The sequence below is a fragment of the Megascapheus bottae genome, chromosome 8, assembly GCF_031878675.1.
Source record: "Megascapheus bottae isolate mThoBot1 chromosome 8, mThoBot2.hap1, whole genome shotgun sequence".
Lineage (NCBI taxonomy): Eukaryota > Metazoa > Chordata > Mammalia > Rodentia > Geomyidae > Megascapheus > Megascapheus bottae.
In genome coordinates, this window is record NC_143516.1 from 32,860,145 (window position 1) to 32,880,368 (window position 20,224).

Below are 20,224 nucleotides of genomic sequence, written 5' to 3' on the forward strand. Positions count from 1 at the left end.
GACGTGACCATAGGGTTACATGGCATGGGGAAAGTGCAGGGGATGGAGCTGATACAGGATTTTATTTAACAACCACATTTCCCAGAGTTCTGGCATTTTATAAATAAATGGTACCATGATTTGCTTAATGTTTTCCTGAATGATTCTCTAAAGTGTAAATACCTACTTTAGCACCATATTAAGCAATAATGTCCTTGAAATCATACAATTGAGGGGCTCATCATATTGTTCAAATACCCATTAAGATAAAAATAAGCAATATCATTATGTAAATGCTTGCCATTCGTACATCTTAAAGTTCTCTCAGGCCACTAGAGGTATATTCTCCACATTTTGGGCAATAATGTTTTGAAGCTTTTATAAACTATCGTTTTAATGCTTCAAATATGGGGAAATGTACCAGAAATATTTCTGATATGATAAAATTGCCTAAGAAAGCAATTTGAAATGTCTGCTAAAATTGTGCAGGTAATGATTTTAAAAATACTGAGACAGAAAAAATAATTTAGGGGAACTAGGGCAAGATGACAGATTAAAAAAGCATCCACTCTTTTGACTCCACAAATGAGAAGAATCAGGTTAACACAGAACAGACTCTATCTGAAGAATAATATATCCCGAAGAATATCAGAAATTGGAAAATAGGTAGTGGATTGCAGAAAAGCGTGCACACACACACACACACACACACACACACACACACACACACTGTAGTAACAAAGAAAATCAAGTTCAAACCTGTCCCTAGTTTCACAAGCTCGGGAGTGGAAACTGAGGACACTATCATAAAGAAGGTCAGATGGACCTGGCATCTATTGGAAATTCTAGCGGCAGGATAAACCCATGTTTTCTATTAGCTTCAAACTTGCACAGGGATTCATAAGACAACAGCTACTCTGGTGTGGAAGACTAGTCTCAGCCAATAAAAATGTCTGACACTGGGATGGGAGGGAAAACCTTGGAGAGTACAAGAGAAGGGGTGACATTGTCCTACAAGAAATACTCTTTACCTGACTTATGTAACTGTAATCCCTTTGTATATCACCTGGATAATAACATTTTTAAAATGTCTCTCACTCCTCTTACCTTAGCAAGATGTCATCTTGGAAGAAGGCCTCTTTGTTTGAGGCCACTGAGATACTTTGGGAGTTTGAAAACAAGGAATGCTCATAGCTTCAGCTACCCTGTTAGGAAGTCTTGATAGAAAATAGTCATGAGAAGTTGGGATGGAGGGTGTGTGATGGATATATTCCTGTAGAAATGTAGAAGCAGCAGCAAGGAACTCCAGTAGTGAAGGGTCACACACTTGTTGGAACCTCATCCTCCCTTTCCAGGAGCGTGAAAGCCCCATCTTTCCTAGCCAAGACCTAAGCCCATCCATCATCTGTCACCGTGGATGGCTTTATTACTCCCTGACAAGGCTTGCATCCCAGTTCTATGGACTGCTAATTGTGCCTAAGCCTTGAGCCTAGACCCTCTGAGTTATGACTCACATGACACCCACACCCCTCCAACCTACATAAAAAGCTGAATTGTTGGTCTAGGTTTAAAAGAACTGAGTCTTGTCCCGAGGAACTTTATGCCAGATTGTGTTTTCTGATGATCAAGATTGAGAGCACAGTTCAGACCTTTTGTGTCAGAAATCTTTCACAAGGCAAGGAACATGGCCTAGTGATAGAGTATTTGCCTAGCATGCATGAAGCTGTGGGTTCAATTCCTTGGTAGCATATACACACAAAAAAGCTAGAAGTGGCACTGTGGCTCAAGTGGCAGAGCACAAGCCTCAAGCAAATAGTGTCCAAGGACCCAGGCCCTGAATTCCAGCCTCGGGACTGGCAAAAAAAAAAATCTTTCACCATCTTTCCCTACACAGAAGTAGACTGCTGGATGGGGTCTATAAGCATTAAAACCAGCAGGCAGAGCAACTACACTCCCTCAGGCCTCCCCCAGCCAATTCAGAACTCAGTTCTCTGTTTGCCTTGCTAATAGAATAGAATGACTTGAAAATTCTATAATAGGAATTGAAGATAGTAAGGAAAACAGATCAATCAAACAGAACAAAGATAATATGAGAAAATATGAGTTGAAAATGGAAAACCTCTAAAACACCACTAAAGACCAAGCTTGTAAATTCTGGACATAAAGCGAAAAGGTATAAGCTAAAGCATAAAAAAAAATCGATAAAGTAACAGCATAAAATTTTCCCAATATTGAAAAAGTGCAATAGTACACATAGAGTAGTCTTTCAGTGCTCCAAGGAGGTAAGATCAGAAAGGAAATACCTCTGGACATATTGAAATTAAAACACTAAATAGAGAACAACAAAAAAAGAAGATAGAAAGCTGAAACAGAGGAGTGAAAGTCACATAAAAAGACAAACTTATAAGAATAAGAGCAGAGTTTTTTCTCAATGAAACTCTAAAAGCAAACAGGACATAAAATGATATAAGACAAGTCTTGAAAGAAAATAATTGTCAAACAAGATTAATACTTTCAACAAAAACCTATCCTTCATAAATAAAAAGCAAAACTAAAACTAAAGGACTTTATGATTACTAATCCAGCACTGCAGGAGATACTTAAATGAATCTTACAGAAGAGGAAGATAAATGCAAGCTGAAAAATACAGGAAGCAATAAATCCCTTTAAGCAGATAGATTAGCATATGACCATTAGTAGAAAGCTAAACATTGCAGAAGTAATATAATAAAAAATATTACATACATTTAATATTAACCCTGAATGTTAGTAGATTTAATTCTCCAATCCAAAGAATAGAGCTGAATTAAAAGGCAAGACCCAACTATTTGCTGATTGCAAGACATACATACTATTGACAGAAATTAACTTTGGCCTGGGTCAAAAGATTAAAAAAAAAATTTCTAAGCAAATGGATCCCAAGGCAGGCAGGAGTAGCTCTATTCAAATCTGACAAAACAGATTTCAAGCCAAAATTGTTAAGAGACAGAGTGTCACATTATATTATTATGGGTAATAATCCATGACAAGATCATAACAATTGTTAACATATATTCAATAAATATTTGGATATCTTATTTCATTTAACAAACACTATTGGATTTTCAAGCATAAATAAACTCCAATACAATAATAAAGGGAGACTTGACAATCCACTTTCATCAATAGATCAGTAACTCAAACAAAGAAAATAAAAAAGTAACTTCCAAATGAAGTGACACTAAAGACACAATATAAATCTACAAAAGAATCCATTCAGCAGTTGCACAATACATCTATTCAGTAGCTTCTCTAAAAGTGATCATATTTTAGAACATACAGTAAATCTTTGAGTAGAAGGAAATTAAAATAATCGCTTGTATTCCTTCAGAAAAAAATTGAATAAAATTAGAAACCCATAACAAAAGAAAGTGCAGTTAATATTCAAACACATGGAAATGGAAAAATCCACTGTTGAATAATTAGTTCATCATTAAACAAATGAGAGAAAAAAATTTTAATTCCTAGAATCAAATGAAAATAAAAGCACAACTAACCACAATATCTATATTTCAATAAAGACAATGCGAAGAGAGAAATGTATAGCTGTTAACATCTATATCAAAAAGCACACCAGAGAGATCTCAAAGAAATTGCCTAATACTGAACCTTAGGATCTTAGAAAAACAAGAGCAATCAAACAAGTAGTTGGAAAAAAAATAGACTGAGGTACAAAATAATGAAACGGAGACTTTAAAAAGTGCAAAGAATAAATGAAACAAGAGTAGCTTTTTCAAAAGACTGATAAACATGGCCAGGAGTTTGACCTAGTGGTAGAGAGCTTGCCTAGTATGCACGAAGACCCGGGTTCGATTCCTCAGTACCACGGAAGTAGAAAAAAGCCAGAAGTGGTGCGTGGCTCAAGTGGTAGAGCTCTAGCCTTGAGAAAGCCCAAGGACAGTGCTCAGGCCCTGAGTTTAAACCCTAAGACTGTGGAAAAAAATCCCCTTGGCCAAAGTAAGAAAAGGAAGGGAAAAAATCTAAAGTTAATAAAGTTAGAGGTGAAAAAAGTATATCACAACAAATATCAGTGAAATTCAGATGATCATTTGTGAATACTTGCAAACATATATTCTAATTAACTAGGACATCTAGAAGCAACGGACACATTTCTAAATCCACTTGATCTACCAAAATAAAGCAAGGGACTAAAAACCAGTTAATTGTAAGCAGTAACAAAGAAACTCAAAACAAAAATAGCCAAGGACTGAATGAATTCACTTCTGAATTCTACCAGTCCTTTAAAGATTAACACTTAATTTCTCGACATATTCCACAGAATAGAAAGGAAGCAAGGCTACAAAACTCAGTCTAGGAGGCCAATGTTCTCCTGATACCAAAACCTGATGATGACACAAGAAAAAGCAACTTATAGACCAATGTCCTTAATAAAAGTAGATATGTAAGATTTGACCAGAAAATACTTACATATCTATTTCCACGGTGTAGTTTAAAAAGAGAAAAGAAAAGAAAGAGATCATGCACCGTGATTAAATTGGTTTCATTCCAGGGATGCAAAACTGATTCAACATACACACAAATCAATTGATAATAGAATAATGTAATGAACCAAGAGGAGCTGGGAAGTCCCTCCCCATGCAGATGTCACCGCTGGGGGTGGGGCCGAGCATCGTGGTGCATGCTGGTAATCCCAGTCCAATGAAAAACCAAGGGAAACTGCAGCTGAATAACTTTTCAGCTGAATAACGTTCACAGTTGAACTACACTGCGAAACCCCAGAAGGGCAGGAAGTCCCGCCCCGTGGCTATGCAGCGGCTGCTACATAGATTCTTGAGTCTAGTTACAAGAATCCAGATGGAAAAGCAAACCCGTTAGTAATCTGAAATAGTTCATTTATTGGGGGAGGGTGTAAAATAAAGCTGCGTAAGTTATTATAGTAACTAGTTGCAAATGTTTAAGCTTAATTAAAATTGGGTTAACTTATCTTTTGATCTTCTTATACTAGCCACATTTCAAGTACTCAACAACCACATGTGGCAACTGTTTACTCTGTTGGACAGAACAAATCGAAGGCATGTTTATCATTGGGGAAAATCTCTTCTTTTCATCTTTTTTTGAGATATAACTATGTCATGAAATTTATGATCTGCAGCATGGTAGATGTGTTAATATGTATACTTTGTGAAATGATTACCACAATCAAGCTAAATAACATATATATCACCTCATGCTTGCCTTTGTGTGTGTATATTCACATGTGTGGAATGTGAGAACATCAAAGCAAGCTGCAAGTCTTGCAATATAGTATTAAGTAGCTACAGTCATTATACTATATATTTGATTTTTGGCATTTATTTGTCCAATGTGACTTATGTTTGTAAGCCTAAACAATATCTACCTATTGATCATTCTCTCTATTGAGCACTAGATAGATAGGATAATAGGATTTTGCACTGTCAAATTACATTGTTCCAAGGAGAAATTTCACAAAATGAAACTGTCAACTCAAGACTAGACATGGGCAATTAGAGTCCAATGCCTTGATTAGTAGGAGAAACAAGCCTTTAAATAATCAGAAATAAAGCTTCTGTTCCCACAGGAATTTACCATGAATCTGATGAGTAATGGAGATATATTAAGTGCTTACAGAAGTTTCACATTCCTTGACACTGTTTCACAGATTCCTTGATACAGCTTCTTCTGAATGAAAAAATGCAAAACAATGAAGAATATAAAAGAAGAAAAGTGGCATTCTGTGTGAAGATTGCAACTGTAGAAATGCATGTTGTGGAACCCACGGTCTCTGTGAATAACAACTAGAACCTCCCAATTTACACTTCGCCATAATTCAATAATTTCTCCTGTTTTCTGACCTCTCCTTTTTAGCCCCCAGAATGTGATTTTTATATCATTGTATTTGTTTCCATTTGTTATGATAATGTAATCATTTCTTCTGAGCCTAAAATTTTTTGTCAGTAAAAGCCAGAATATTAGTATCTGCATCAAAGACTCAACTAAATAAAACACCACACAGGAAATGCTTACTACAAAATAGAACATGTCAACTGATATGTGTAATAAATGCAGCTTCTCTTCCTTTATTCACTCCATGGTTGTAGAACTGAAATTCAGTATTTGTGCCTGCCACTGAATACATGGCAGCTTTAATAAATCAAAACTTATGAAGTACTCTGTACAGGACAACACCATACGTAAATAGCTTATTGACTTCTCAAAACAATAATAACAGGGCTGGGAGTTTGGTCTAGTGGAGGAGAGCTTGCCTAGCATGCACAAAGACCAAGGTTCCATTCCTCGGTACCACATACATAGAAAAAAGCTGGAAATGGTGCTGAGTGAGGCTCAAGTGGTAGAGCTCTATCCTTGAGAAAATCCAAGGACAGTGTTCAGGCCCTGAGCCCAAGCCCAGGACTGGCAAAATATAATAATAATAATAATAATAATAATAATAATAATAAAACAGGTATTAAGGCAGAAGCTGGTTGATGCTGCCTATTATGCTAATTATTAAGAAAGCTAAGAGCTAAGAATCAAGGTTCAGAACCATCATGGGCAGATAAATCTATAAGATCCTTATGTCCAATTAACCAGAAAAAAAAGCAAACCTGAAAGTAGAGTATGGCTCAATTGGTAAAGCCATGAGTAGAAAAAGCCACACAAGAGCTAAAGGCCCTGATTTCAAGCCCCAATACCAACAAAATAAACAAACAAAATAATGGTGGTAATGTGATAATACAAGCATGACTCTAATATCCAAGCAATATAAACTGAAACATTTAAGTCCACCACTGCAAATAATGTGGCTACTATTAAAAAGACGTATGAGTCACTTAGAGTCATGCCAAGGCCACCAACATCATTGGAAACAGTGGCCTAAATGCAAATAAAGAACTTCAGGGCTATTAGAAAATTTAACTACTTACCATTGGGTATTAAAACTTGCTATTTGAAATAGGGTGAAGACTCAATATCAGTAAAAGCAAGGACTTAAAGCTCAAAGGTCATGTCACAAAGTTAGAGTCATATATAATCATTATATGAAATCTGTGAATGGAAGTCCCTTGATTCATGCATGAGTGTGTATTTCACTTTTGAGTAAAGACTCTTGAATACTCTTTGCATAGAAGTTAAGACTAGAGCATCTGGCTTGAAGTTTTGACACTATGTTCCCCCAAAATATACCAAAATATAAATAACCAAAGAGCATGTGTACATTTTCAATTCTAAAACAGAAAAAAAAGTGTTGATCTTGAGAATTTGAGTGGAATTGAGAAGCATTTCCACTATGTGTACTACAATAAAACTAACTTCATGGAAAATAATACCTACACTATAATAAGGAGTGAGATAATTTGACTTCCCTCACACTTTCTTTGTAATCCAACACTAATGAGGAAAGTGGACAAATTGCTTTTGAGGAAGCAAGAATTCTCTTCCACTTTACCCTCTTTCAATAATTCCTTCTACCATCTCAGAGCCTTCTCCTAGAAAACAAAAGGAAAAGGAGAAGGAAGGACAGGATTAATTGTGATTATATTTGGGTGCTTAGCTTCCGAAGTATTTACATTAGATCAGTAAATGACAGCATTTCAAGACTGGAGTTCTTGTGTATGTTATTCACTTAAATATACATTCAGAAAGGAAAAGACAGCATTTCGGCTGAACAGAACTGCATTAGAAGAAGGTCTGCTGGACTTCTGAAATGTGTCTGTGAATCAAATTTCATGATGCTGCATTTCTGAGAAGGGCTTTTAACTAGTGCCTGAGGACAAGGAGAATTGATCCAAGATTAACCGACAATCTCTTTCTATTGGCAAATACTGGATTTGGATTAAATTTTTCTTCTGAGAAGATAAGAACTTAAAAAAAAATTCAATTCCATGTAAGTCAGAATTTTTAACTTGAAGCAGCAGAAACCAAACCTAACTGTCTAAAGTCAAAAAACAATTTACTTCAATGAGGAAGAGTTATTCCATTTGTTCATTCATTCATTCATCCATTCATTCACTCGGTCAGTATTAACTTCCAGTATGTTTAAAAGACTAAAGCTATAGCAATAAATAAAAGTCTCAAAGTACTTGTACTTACAGAGTTCATGTTCTATCGAATACTTAACGTCATATCAGTTGTAATTAGACCAATGTTGAGCAAAGTCAGAGTCAGAGGATAAGGAAAAGGGGAGGGGCTGCTGCTCTCTGATAAACAGGAGCATGAAACACTAAGATCCATGGAGCACTTTTTGAAGATATACCTTCTAGGACTTCAAGAAGACAAAAGAGAAAACTAGGTATACACCAGGAAGAGAGGAGTTCAAGCAGAAAGAACAAGAACCTAGGGTTTGGACTAAAATCAAAGGGAGCAAAAAAGCCAGAGTGAGTAGGAAGAATTATATAAGCAGAGTGTCGAGACATAAGGACAGAGACAATCCTTTGGGGCTTGTGGCCATAAGAAGGACTTCAGATTTTACTCTGGATATTATATGTGGTCTTGATCAATATGATTAGATTTACAAGGTGAAAAAAATAAAATTATAGGTTTTTTAGAGACACTATGCAATTGTATATGTGTGAATGTATGGGTGTATGTTTGCATGTGCGTGTGCACATACATACATGGGATGCATGCATTTGTGTATACACCCATCACAATTCTGGATGGACTTATTCAGACTTCAGAAAAATGTAAAAAGTGATACAAAGTAATAAATCCAGGAGCAAGATAAATGCTATAGGTATAGGCCAAAGCTGCTGGAAGATGGGCTCAGATAGAAGATAGGTTCATAGAATCAACCCAGATACCTCTCAGTGGAGAAATAAACCAAGAAAATGTGACATATATATATGAATATGTACATGGATTCTATGCTTCTATCAGAAAGAATGACATTGCCCCATTCATAAAAAATGGAAATACTTGGAAAAAAATTATATTACGCAAAGTAAGCCAGACCCAAAGAAATATAGGTTGCATAGTTTCACTTACTTGTAATACCTAGAATGTGCCTATAAACCTAAAAGTAAACCCGGTGTATAGTTAAAAAAAACAGGAAATATACTTGGACATAAATAAATGTAGAATAAACAGGACTCTAAACATTCACACAGTGAGACCAGAGGAGGATATTCTTAGGAGAGGATCACGAGGGCTCAATAGCTATGTACATATGATCACATAAAATGATGCTTATCAGAACGCCTTCCATGAAATGAAAATAGGAGGTTGTTTTTATTGTTTTAATTTTTGCAGTTCTTTTTTCCGTTTTTCCTCTTTTGCCTCTTTTGATTTCTGTACCTTTTGTCTTGTATGTAAGTTGATCTGATTTGGAGAGGGGAAGAGAAAGCACAGAAACTGTGGGACAGAGAGTTAACTAATGAGCAATGACTCACTAGACACTACATTGGAAATAAACTTTACACCTTGTGTGGGGGGACAGTCGGGAGAGGGGAAACTGGGAAAACTGAAGGAAAGTGACACTATTCAAAAAGAAATGTATTCTATACCTGACTTAATGAACCCCTCTGTAATCACCTTTACAGTTAAAAACATGTTTTAAGAATTTTCAAGTATGATGTTACCGTGGAACACCTCACATATAAGAGCCAGGTGACAAGGTCATGAGCTTCAGTGGTATTTTTTCCTCTTGAACTAGGAGCAAAGTCTATTTAGTGAAAGTTCAAGCCATTCTTTCTATCTACAATATCACTTCCTTTGGTTTATGCTAACATCATGACAAAAATCAATGATGGAATGTGGAGCATGAAGAGACATAGTGGGGTCTTTATATTAGTTTCTGTGGGGAGAACAACAATCTGAAAAGAATTGATGTCCAGGAAAGTCAGAGAGTGACTATGGACAAAAAGACTAGCTGATCTGGAGGTGGAGGTAATTGCAGAGTGGGGGGATAGGTGGAGGGAGTGTGGCAACAAAGTAGACCACATGTGAAAGAGAAGACAGGCTGTCAAATGGATCTCAGGGAAGATGTGCCCTAGGGGCATGTTGCTTTGCATTACAGCCAGGATAATTCTTCCTTTCATAAGTTTGTCTCAAGCTCTGCAGGGCATTTAGCATCCCTGCAAGCGCCTCCTACATACTGCTAACTTGGCATGGTCTACTTCAAATATCTCAGTCCTAGCCAACACTTAATTCACAAGAGATTTCTTAAATATGCTTTCTTCCTAGTGGGGTTTCACCAATATCAAAGAGCATGATCATGTTGTCAGAGAGTCAAACTATTCTTTCCTAGGGTGCCATTGTTCAGCTGTCAAAGCTGCCTAGAAGACAGAGGAAGGCCAAAAAAAAATTGCCTAACTAAGTGACAGGGGGAAGACCACCTTCATTAGCGTGGTCACATTCAGTATGGAGAATGCTACTATTCCTAAAGGGATTCTATTTGGGAAGGGTGATTGTAATTGCTAACATGCCACCATTCTAAAAGTAATTGGGTGTTTTAAGACAGGAAAGTCAAATCTTTTTAAATCAGTACATCCCCACCCCCCAAAAAAAGCTCAAAGCCTGCTAGATGACAAGATAAAAGAGCACAATGCAGGGTCACCTCTGCTGACTGATGCGGTCATCATGGTTTGCGTAGGGATGTGTTCCCTGGAGTCAGGTTAGCATGGCCAGGCCTAGTGACAGGAGAAGGGGAAAATTGAAAATAAGGTACAAAGTGGTTTCCCAATTATTTAACTGTTTCATCACACACACACACACACACACACACACACACACACACACACACCCCTTACCTATAGGAGACAAGTCTGCTTGTAGAACTTCCAGAAAGAGATAGGTAAACAGAGACAGGAAGAGTTTCAATGCTATATAAACATCACTGCATTATTGTGTGCTTTTCAAAAAACAGCTGATGGATTTTGTTTGTTTATTAAAAATTTATTATTGATTTTTACATCATATTTCAAATGACACATTTAGCAAATAAGTATTCAAGAAGAGAATCTCTATATACAATCAATGGCACTTAGATTTTAGAACACAATTAAAATTAAGCTGAGGGTTTGTATGTCATAGATACATATAATCTATGTAATAAAATATGATGTCTATAGAATCATAAATTTTATGTCTATGTAGTTATGTTTATATTTCCAATACCATGTCTATATATAACATTGGGTATGCAAATATCGAGTCATTGCTCTATAGCTGATGGATTTTTAAGAAAAGCATATTTTGACTGTTCTCCTAAAAAGGTCTATTTGTTCACTGAAATTTGTTGAGAATTATAGGACAAACTAAAGGGTCTATTGGTGATTACTCTTCTTTTTTTAAACAATCACAAAGATAAACCTCTTATTTCCATATCTTAAAGTTCATTTCATTTAGTCTCATCCTATATGACCGTAAACATGATTGGGAAGGGGGAGAGAGTGAAAGGAGAACAAAAACATGGAAAGGGGTATCCATGTTGGAGAAGCAATGCACCCACTACCTGACGAATGTAACTGTAACCCCTCTATACATTACCCTGACAATAAAATACAATTTTTTAAAAAAGTCAGATCACAAAGCAGAAGGCTCAATAGACTTCATTGAACACAGCTTAGTTTAAAGATGTAATTCTAAGCAAATTATTCTCTCATAGGTTCTGTTTCTATATGTGAAAGTGCGGAACAATAGCCAGGTGCTCATAGCTCACATCTGTATAAATACTCAGGAGGCTGAGATCTGAGGGTGGTGATTCAAAGCTACCCCAGGCAGAGAAGTCCATGAGACTCTTATCTCCAATTACTCACCAGAAAATTGGAAGTGGTGATATGGCTCAAAGTGGTAAAGTTCTAAACTTGAACCTTGACAACAAAAATAAAATTTTTAAAAATGATTACTCTTCTTAAAGGAAGCACATATGTCAAAGAACTAAAAGAAGCAAAAGGTAAAAGGAGCTATGAAATGTTTATTTTAAGAAATACTTATAGGTTGCATTTTCAGAGTAACATTAGAGTTTGTTTATATATCACGTGTACACTCTACTCTGTGAACAAAGATGTTTTTGAATCAGCATTACCTTCTATAACCACACACAGTAGCATTAAAGGAAAAACAAATGAATAAGTGATATGTTCCCAGTGGGAGACGCTGTGTGTGTGCATGGCTGCTATTTTCTATAAATTGCTTGTGTGGGGGGGTTGTGAAAGTGTGAAAGAGATAGATAGAAACAGAGACAGAAAGAATGAATGGATGAATGAATGTTTCATCTTTCCAGTGGTAAATTCCTGTAGGCATGAAAGGCTCTGTCTAGTTAATGTTGGTCCTATGACCTGAACCAGTGTCTAAAAATAAACAGAAAATGATCCAATCCTCAGACTCCCCAAGGTTCTCCACTTAGGAGACCAAAGATAAATTCATCAAATGTTCATACAATTGATGCATTTTCAGAGATCTTGGTAGTCACTGCATAAGCATCTTTGAAAGAACTGACATTAATTAATTCACTTAAGTTACATCTTTCCCCTTTTGTAGAAAAGATAAATAGGCTTCCAGTCAATAACAGGCTATAATCTTGGGTTTGAGGTACCTCCTTCCTAAAATTAAATTATTTCTAGCATAAAAATGACTATTGTATGTCCATAGCAACTTCCATTATTCTGAGTAGATTGTATGTATGCATGAGTAAATGTTTTAAGATTGTATAAAAATTGATGTTCAATGGATTCTCTAGTCTCTAGCTAAAACAATCAGACTTTAATGGTCAATCATGACAGAATCATGATTAAATATCTGCTGGTTGTTGCTGTATTTTGACTCCTAGAACAAATCCATGGCTCTATAGCTCCAATGGTCATATCTTAATACATATGTTAATAAACATTGTATTGATACATATAAATAATAAATATAATATATATGATATTGAAGTTAATATGATTTAGCAAATATTTTTAAAAGATTCATAATTTCCCACAAAATACTTAAGGACAGGTTTAATTGAAAATATTGATTTTTGCAACGTCTGCAAGACAAAAAAACAAAGGGCAAGAGCAGCCTGGCATTTGAGAAAGTGAAGCAAGATTGTTATTTGAGGCTAGACTGAGCTGTTACATGGAGAGCCTCTGTTTGAAACAGCCAAAACAAGAAAAAAAATAAAGTAGAGGGGAAAAAATGAGACACAAAAGAAACACACACACACATACACAATAACAATATTTTCTTAAAAAAAAGGAACTGAAGAATTTGGATCTAAAAGGTAACCCTTGTAAGTTTACTTAAGAATTATCACAAATTTAGTCAACATTATACACTGTTAGCTAAGATTTCAGAATTAAGCAAGAAAATTGAGTTAAGTTATGACTAAATGTACTTTTTCTATCATTTTGTATCAGTGATGAAACATCTTTGGCTAGCAGTTTCTTCTCTCAAAATTACATGCTTTCACTTTGAGAATTCTTTCTAGAAACTCGTGTACTCATATGATAGGAGATGCTCAGACAAACCCTTTCCGATGTTAGAAGTAGAAGTATTTGTTTAATAACAGTAGCAGTAAGCCAGGCGCTGGTGGCTTACACTTGTAATCTTAGCTACTCAGAAAACTGACATCTAAGGATCACCACTCAAAGCCAGGCCAGGCATGAAAATCCATGAGATTCCTATCTCCAATTAACCACCAGAAAACCAGAACTGGTGCTGTGGTTCAAGTGGTAAAGTGGTAGCCTTGAGCTGAAGAGCTTAGGGACAGTGCCTAGGCCCCATGACTGAAATAATAATAATAATAATAATAATAATAATAATAATAATAATAATAATAGCAGTAATATGTACCAGCCATAGGAGAATAGATAAATGGTGTATGGTCTATTCAGAAACTAAATGTCATTAATCCAGTCAGTAAATTTATGTCAACACAGAATTTTCAACAGAAAATTCACACACACAAATCTTAGATTTGGGGCCAGGAATGTGGCCTAGTGGTTGAGTGCTTGCCTAGCATGCACAATGCCCTGGGTTCAATTCCTTTGTACCACATACACAGAAGTGATGCTGTGGCTCAAGTGGCAGAGTGATAGCCTTGAGAAAGCACAGGAACAATGCCCAGGCCTTGAGTTCAAGCCTCAGAAATGTCAAAAAAAAATCTTAGATTTTGCTTCTGAAAAAAATATTTAACATCTGTGACTGAGAAACAATTGGAACAAGAGCAACTAAGATCTGGGGATAGTAAATTAATAGAGCACATCAGAACAGAAATCTGTGGTATTTAACATTAATGATGGATCACTGTCCTGTCCATGAATCAACCTGTTCATGGCACAATCACACATTTCTAGCACCCCAGCACTGCCTCTCTACTGGGCTCTGCTTGTCCTGTATCACCTTCTCTTCTGGGTACCTTCTCATCTTTTCCTCCTATGAAGGAACTAGACCAACATAATATATTAGACAGAGGAACCCATTCTACCAAGATTTACAACATCAAAGGAAAGTATGCTAGTGGTTTAGACTGCAAGCTATGTATATGCTAGGTCAAGGATTAGTAGTGGATTTGTACTTAAACACTCCGTGACGTCACCATGATTAGATCAATCATTTCATGGCTGTACTTTTAGTTTCTTCTCTAAATCCAACAGAGGCAAAAAGACTATGCTGTACTTCACAGAGATCAGAGATGTTAATGTGTTCTCCTTTCTTCAAAGAGCTGTGAAAATTACTATAAATCTGTTACGCCTATTTCCATGTATAAAGAGTGTCTATATATTGTGTAGTACTGACTTTGAGGTGGAATCCTCAGATTTCAGCCTTCTGAGAAGCCAGGATTCCAGGCATGAGCCTCTGGTGCCTATCTGTCTCATACAGACTTACAGTTGCTGCAGAAGACCTGACAACTTTTCTCCAAATTAAATTAAAAATTCTCCAAGAAATAAATAAATTCTTCAAGGAATTAAAAATTCCCCATGGGCTGTGAGTTTGGCCTAGTGGTAGAGTGCTTGCCTACCATGCACGAAGACCCGGGTTCGATTCCTTGGTACCATATACGTAGCAAAAAGCCAGAAGTGGTGCTGTGGCTCAAGTGGTAGAGCCCTAGCTTTGAGAAAATTCAGGGACAGTGCTCAGGCCCTGAGCCCAAACTCAGGACTGGCAAAAAAAAAAATTCCTGGAAATAGTGGGAAACGAATTTGGGTTTTGATTTGAAGTTTCTGTGCATTTAGAAGTAGAAAAGAGAATTCATTTCCTTGGCTATAGTTATCCTTCCAATGATTGTAACAATCCGCTGCTTTACTAAAGTAATAGGATAAAATAGGGTTAAGACAGGAAACTGAGACAATGTGGTGTCATGTAAAAATGTTATAATGAAGTTGTAAATTCTCACTGAATAGACTTTCATGAATATACAGCCCAAACTTAAATAGAAGGACCTGTGAATTTTTGATGTAAGATATCACATAACCACTGCTGCTATGAGCTAGTTAGTGTAACCACATAATTCTTACATGACATTGTATTTATTTTAAGCAAAAAAAGAGTCCCTAGAAAGAGCTACTGACCAAATGTGAATATTGAAGTGGAAAAGCTTCTTTTGTGAAGTAGCAGCACTGATGACTCTGAAACCTGTCATGTGCTAGCCCAAGCACAGCCCCAGGCCATCTTAAACCAGTTCAGCACCAACCAATGTGTGAGGGTGTCAAGAAAACAATCTGAAAGGGCGGAGACAGATTTCTAGAAATAGATGCATTTCAGACAACACAAGAAGGAAATGTTTGACATTCTCTGATGGTGTCATATATTTACAAGTTGTTCAAGCATTTGATATGGAAAGCTAGTGACAAAGCACTCCAGAAAGCAAGGAACAAAACCAGTCCCTTAGGCAGTGACAGAAGATGGCATTTCGTTACATTGGGCAGAAAACTTTGATTAACTGATGGCAAATGTAAGAAGCAGGAGACAGGATGAATATGAATAATTATTCTGCCATCATGGGATCAGCACCAAAAGAAAACACAGGGATATAATGGAAATCTATTCCTACTCTTGCATTATCACCACCATTATTTTCAGTAATGAGTGCATAAATATGTACTCTGGCATGTGCAGACCATATTTATTCTGTTGGTTTTGTTATCCATTAGGGTTCCATTTCTTGGTCTATGAAGTCTGCTATACTCCTTTTAGCAATCAAGTACTTGTTTGTTTTGCTTCAGGGTTCAATTTCCACCCCACACAAAACGAAGCAACTATTTGGCCACTGACATTCCACATATACTTTAGTGATTCTAAGGGAGTTAGTGCAATGGTTTGGATCCAGACTCTTCCTAAAGACCTATATATCAAAGTCTTGGTTCCAGGGCTGGCCATTTGGGGAAGTCTTTAGGTTAGTGAGGTGGGTGGCATACAAATTGAGTGACAATGGGGCCCCAGTCTCTTTCTCTTCTCTTTCCATTTGCTTCCTTTCAGTAGGTGGGTGGTCTTTTCTCCATCACTTCTACCAAGATGTGCTGCCCTGCCACAGGCCCCATAGAAATGGGGCTGCCTCATCACACATGGAACCTTCCAAAACTATAAACTGAACTATCTTTTCTCATTGTAAATTGCTATGTCAGAGAGAGTTCTCTCTCCCCCTCCCTCCCCTCCCTCTTCCTCTCCCCCCCCTCCCTCTTTCTTTGGAATACACCCACACGTGAAAAATTCAGGATTATAATCCCTTTGAGAACTTCATTAAAGCTTTGAACTATCTCCCATTAAAAAAACACACAATTCAAAATATCCCATGCAATTTTAGAGCATTCCACAGATACTCTGATTCATGTAGGGCACTCTTGCTTAAGAAATTCTGGCCAGCTTCCAGGGAGTAATTCCCTAGAAAGGCAACATTTTACAACAAAATAAATACCAGAAAACAGATACTTGGAAGGTATTGGAGGGGGCATCAAGAAAATGGGGTTGATGAATGAAGAGAAGAGATAAGAATGAAGTCAAAAATTCAGTGTAGGGCCGGGAGTTCGGCCTAGTGGTTGAGTGCTTGCCTAGCATGCACTAAGACCCGGGTTCGATTCCTCAATACCACATACATAGAAAAAAGCTAGAAGTGTTGCTGAGGCTCAAGTGGTAGAGCTCTAGCCTTGAGAAAGTCCAAGGACAGTGCTCAGGCCCTGAGCTCAAGCCCAGGACGGGCAAAAAAAAAAAAGTCAGTATAGTCGGAACATTAACTCAAATGGATTAAAGACCTCAATATCCGACCTGAAGCTCTGAAACTGCTACATGACAAAGTAGGAGACACTTTGGAACTCATAGGCAAAGACGGAAGCTTCCCCAACAGAGTCTCAGGGTCACAACAGATTGGAGAGAGATTGGACAAATGGGACTACCTAAAAACTTTTTGAAAAAAAATGCACAAATAAAGACATTACTAAAATAGAAAGACAGCCAATCAACCTGGAAAAAATATTTACCAATAATACATCACACAAAGGCTTATTATCCAATATATACAGGAAGTTAAGCATTAATCCCCCCAATACCCAATAAACCAATTGCTAAATGGGCAAGGGAACTAAAGAGAGATTTATCAGAGGAAGAGGTGAAAATGGCAAAGAAGCATGTAAGAAAATGCTCATCATCCATGGTCATAAAGGAAATGCAAATAAAAACAACCCTAAGATACCACCTTACCCCAAACAGAATGGCCAATATTCTGAACTCCAACAACAAATGCTGGTGGGGATGTAGAGAAAAAAGAGCCCTACTGCACTGCTGGTGGGAATGTAAACTAGTACAGCCACTCTGGAAGGCAGTTTGGAGGTTCCTGAAAAAAATAAACATTGGCCCTTTCTATGACCCAGCCATACCACTCCTAGGCATCTACCCTGAGCATCATAACCCAGGATATGATAAGGACACCTGCACAACCATGTTCATCACTGCACTATTCACAATAGCCAAGCAATGGAAACAACCCAGATGCCCTGCTGCAGATGAATGGATACAAAAAAATGTGTTTTATATATATATACACATACAATGGAATTCTACATAGCCAACAGACAAGATAAAATAATGACACTCGCTGGGAAGTGGATGAAACTAGAGCAAATCATGTTGAGTGAAATAAGCTACATGGTCTCCGTGATATGTGGGTTCTAGATCTAAACAATACAAGAGTGATGACTCACTACTCAGGTATTACAGGTCATTGACATGAATTTGGAGATATAAATATATCTATATAGGCATATAGGTCTACGATAGGATGTGTATTTTATAGACATATAGTGACATATAGATCGATATGTATCCTTGACATAAAGTTTTAGCTTAATTTTGATTATGTTCTTAAATTTATGTCCCAGTGACTGCATATGGAGATTTTTTCTTAAATACTTGACTATAGAACGTGACATTTGAAATAGGATGTAAAAACTCAGTTTTAATAAAAATGATTCAGTGTAGGGGGTGATAGCGGGAGAAAATGAGGAATTGGGTACCAATGTTCAGCATTAATTGCCCTCATCTCCTTACCTCTGTAACTGAAACCCCTTGACATCACCTTTACAATAAAAATTAAAGTAAAATTGCTATCAGTATAAAAATTTCGTGTAGCTGGGTGATGGTGGCTTATACCTGTAATCCTAGCTACCAGGAGGCTGGCATGGGAAGAGTATCATTCAAAGCCAGCCCAGGCATGAAAGTTCATGAGCCTTTTATCTCTAATTAACCACCAAAAATACCCAAAGTGGTGTTGTGGCTGTGGCCTTGAGCTGAAGAGCTCAGGGACAGCGCCCAGGCCAATTCAAGCACCATAACAAAAAAAATTGTAGTGTGTATTCTACAAAATTAAGAAAAGTGAGTGAGGGAATGGGTTAAGGTAGGAATGTTGAAATGGGTGGCATTGATGAAGATGCACTGGATTCATAAACTGTTGAATGAAAACTCCTTTGTACAACTACTTCAAGATTAAAAATAATAAATAAATCCTAGGGCCGGTTGTGTGGCCTAGTGGTAGAGTGTTTGCCTAGCATGCATAAAGCCATGAGTTCAATTCCTTGGTACCACATACACAGAAAAAGCTGGAAGTGGTGCTGTAGCTCAAGTGGTAGAATGCAAGCCTTGAGTAAAAGAAGCTCAAGGACAGTACCCAGGCCCTGAGTTCAAAGAGGAGGAGAAGGAGGAGGAGGAGGCGGAGGAGGAGGAGGAGGAGGAGGAGGAGGAGGAGGAGGAGGAGGAGGAGAAGAAGAAGAAGAAGAAGAAGAAGAAGAAGAAGAAGAAGAAGAAGAAGAAGAAGAGGAAGAAGGTGGTCAGATTCAATGGTCTAATTTTAAAATGAGGGTCAGAACAGCATAGGCAAAGCAGCTAGAGAGAATATACATAGTCCCCATCTAAGGTTTCATTAAAACAAAGCAAAACTCCTGTCCTCATTTCCCTCCAAGAATCATGGATCTAGATGTAGGAAGAAAATTTGGATTTACTGAATATCAGTTGTTTAAAAATATATAGTTTATTTAATTATCTGGAACAAACCAAATGTCTATAAGTAATTCATAAATGAATTACTAGCAAAAGAAAGAAATAGATTTTTCCATGTATCCAGTATATTGAAATTTTTTATATAAAAAATCTTTATAGAAAGTTGTTTTATATAATTTCTATGCAAATGTTGATTTCTACTTGTGTACACTTATGGGATCCAAAATATTAAGATTCATGAATATAAAGTAGAATAATTACTTCAAGCTAATTAAAATATTCACCACCTCAAAATTGTCTTGGAGAACATTTGAAATTTAGTCTCTTAGAAATGTGAAATTTGCTACAACTAACTATATCCACATCACTGATAGATCTTCTAAAGTCATATTTCTCCCATATAGAAGATATTTGTACTTTAGTTTTAATTTCCATTTCTCCACTGATCAGTGATATTGAGTATTTTTTCATGTATCCATTAGCCATTTCTCTCCTTTTAAGATATGTTTGCTTAGGTTACTTTCCCACTTTTTTTCAGTCCTGGAGTTTGAACTCAGGGCCTGAACTCTGTCCTTGGGACTCAAGACTAGAGCTCTACCACTTGATCTACAACAGCACTTCCTGTTTTTTCTGAGGGTTTATTGGAGATAAGAGTCCCATGGACTTTTTTGCCCTGGCTGGCTTTGAACTACAATCCTCAGATCTCAGCCTTCTGAGTAGCTAGGATTACAGGTATGAACCACCAGTAAATAGCTGGAATACAATTTTTAATAGCAATAATTTGACTTGCAATAGTGCAGAAAAGAAACCATACCTTTAT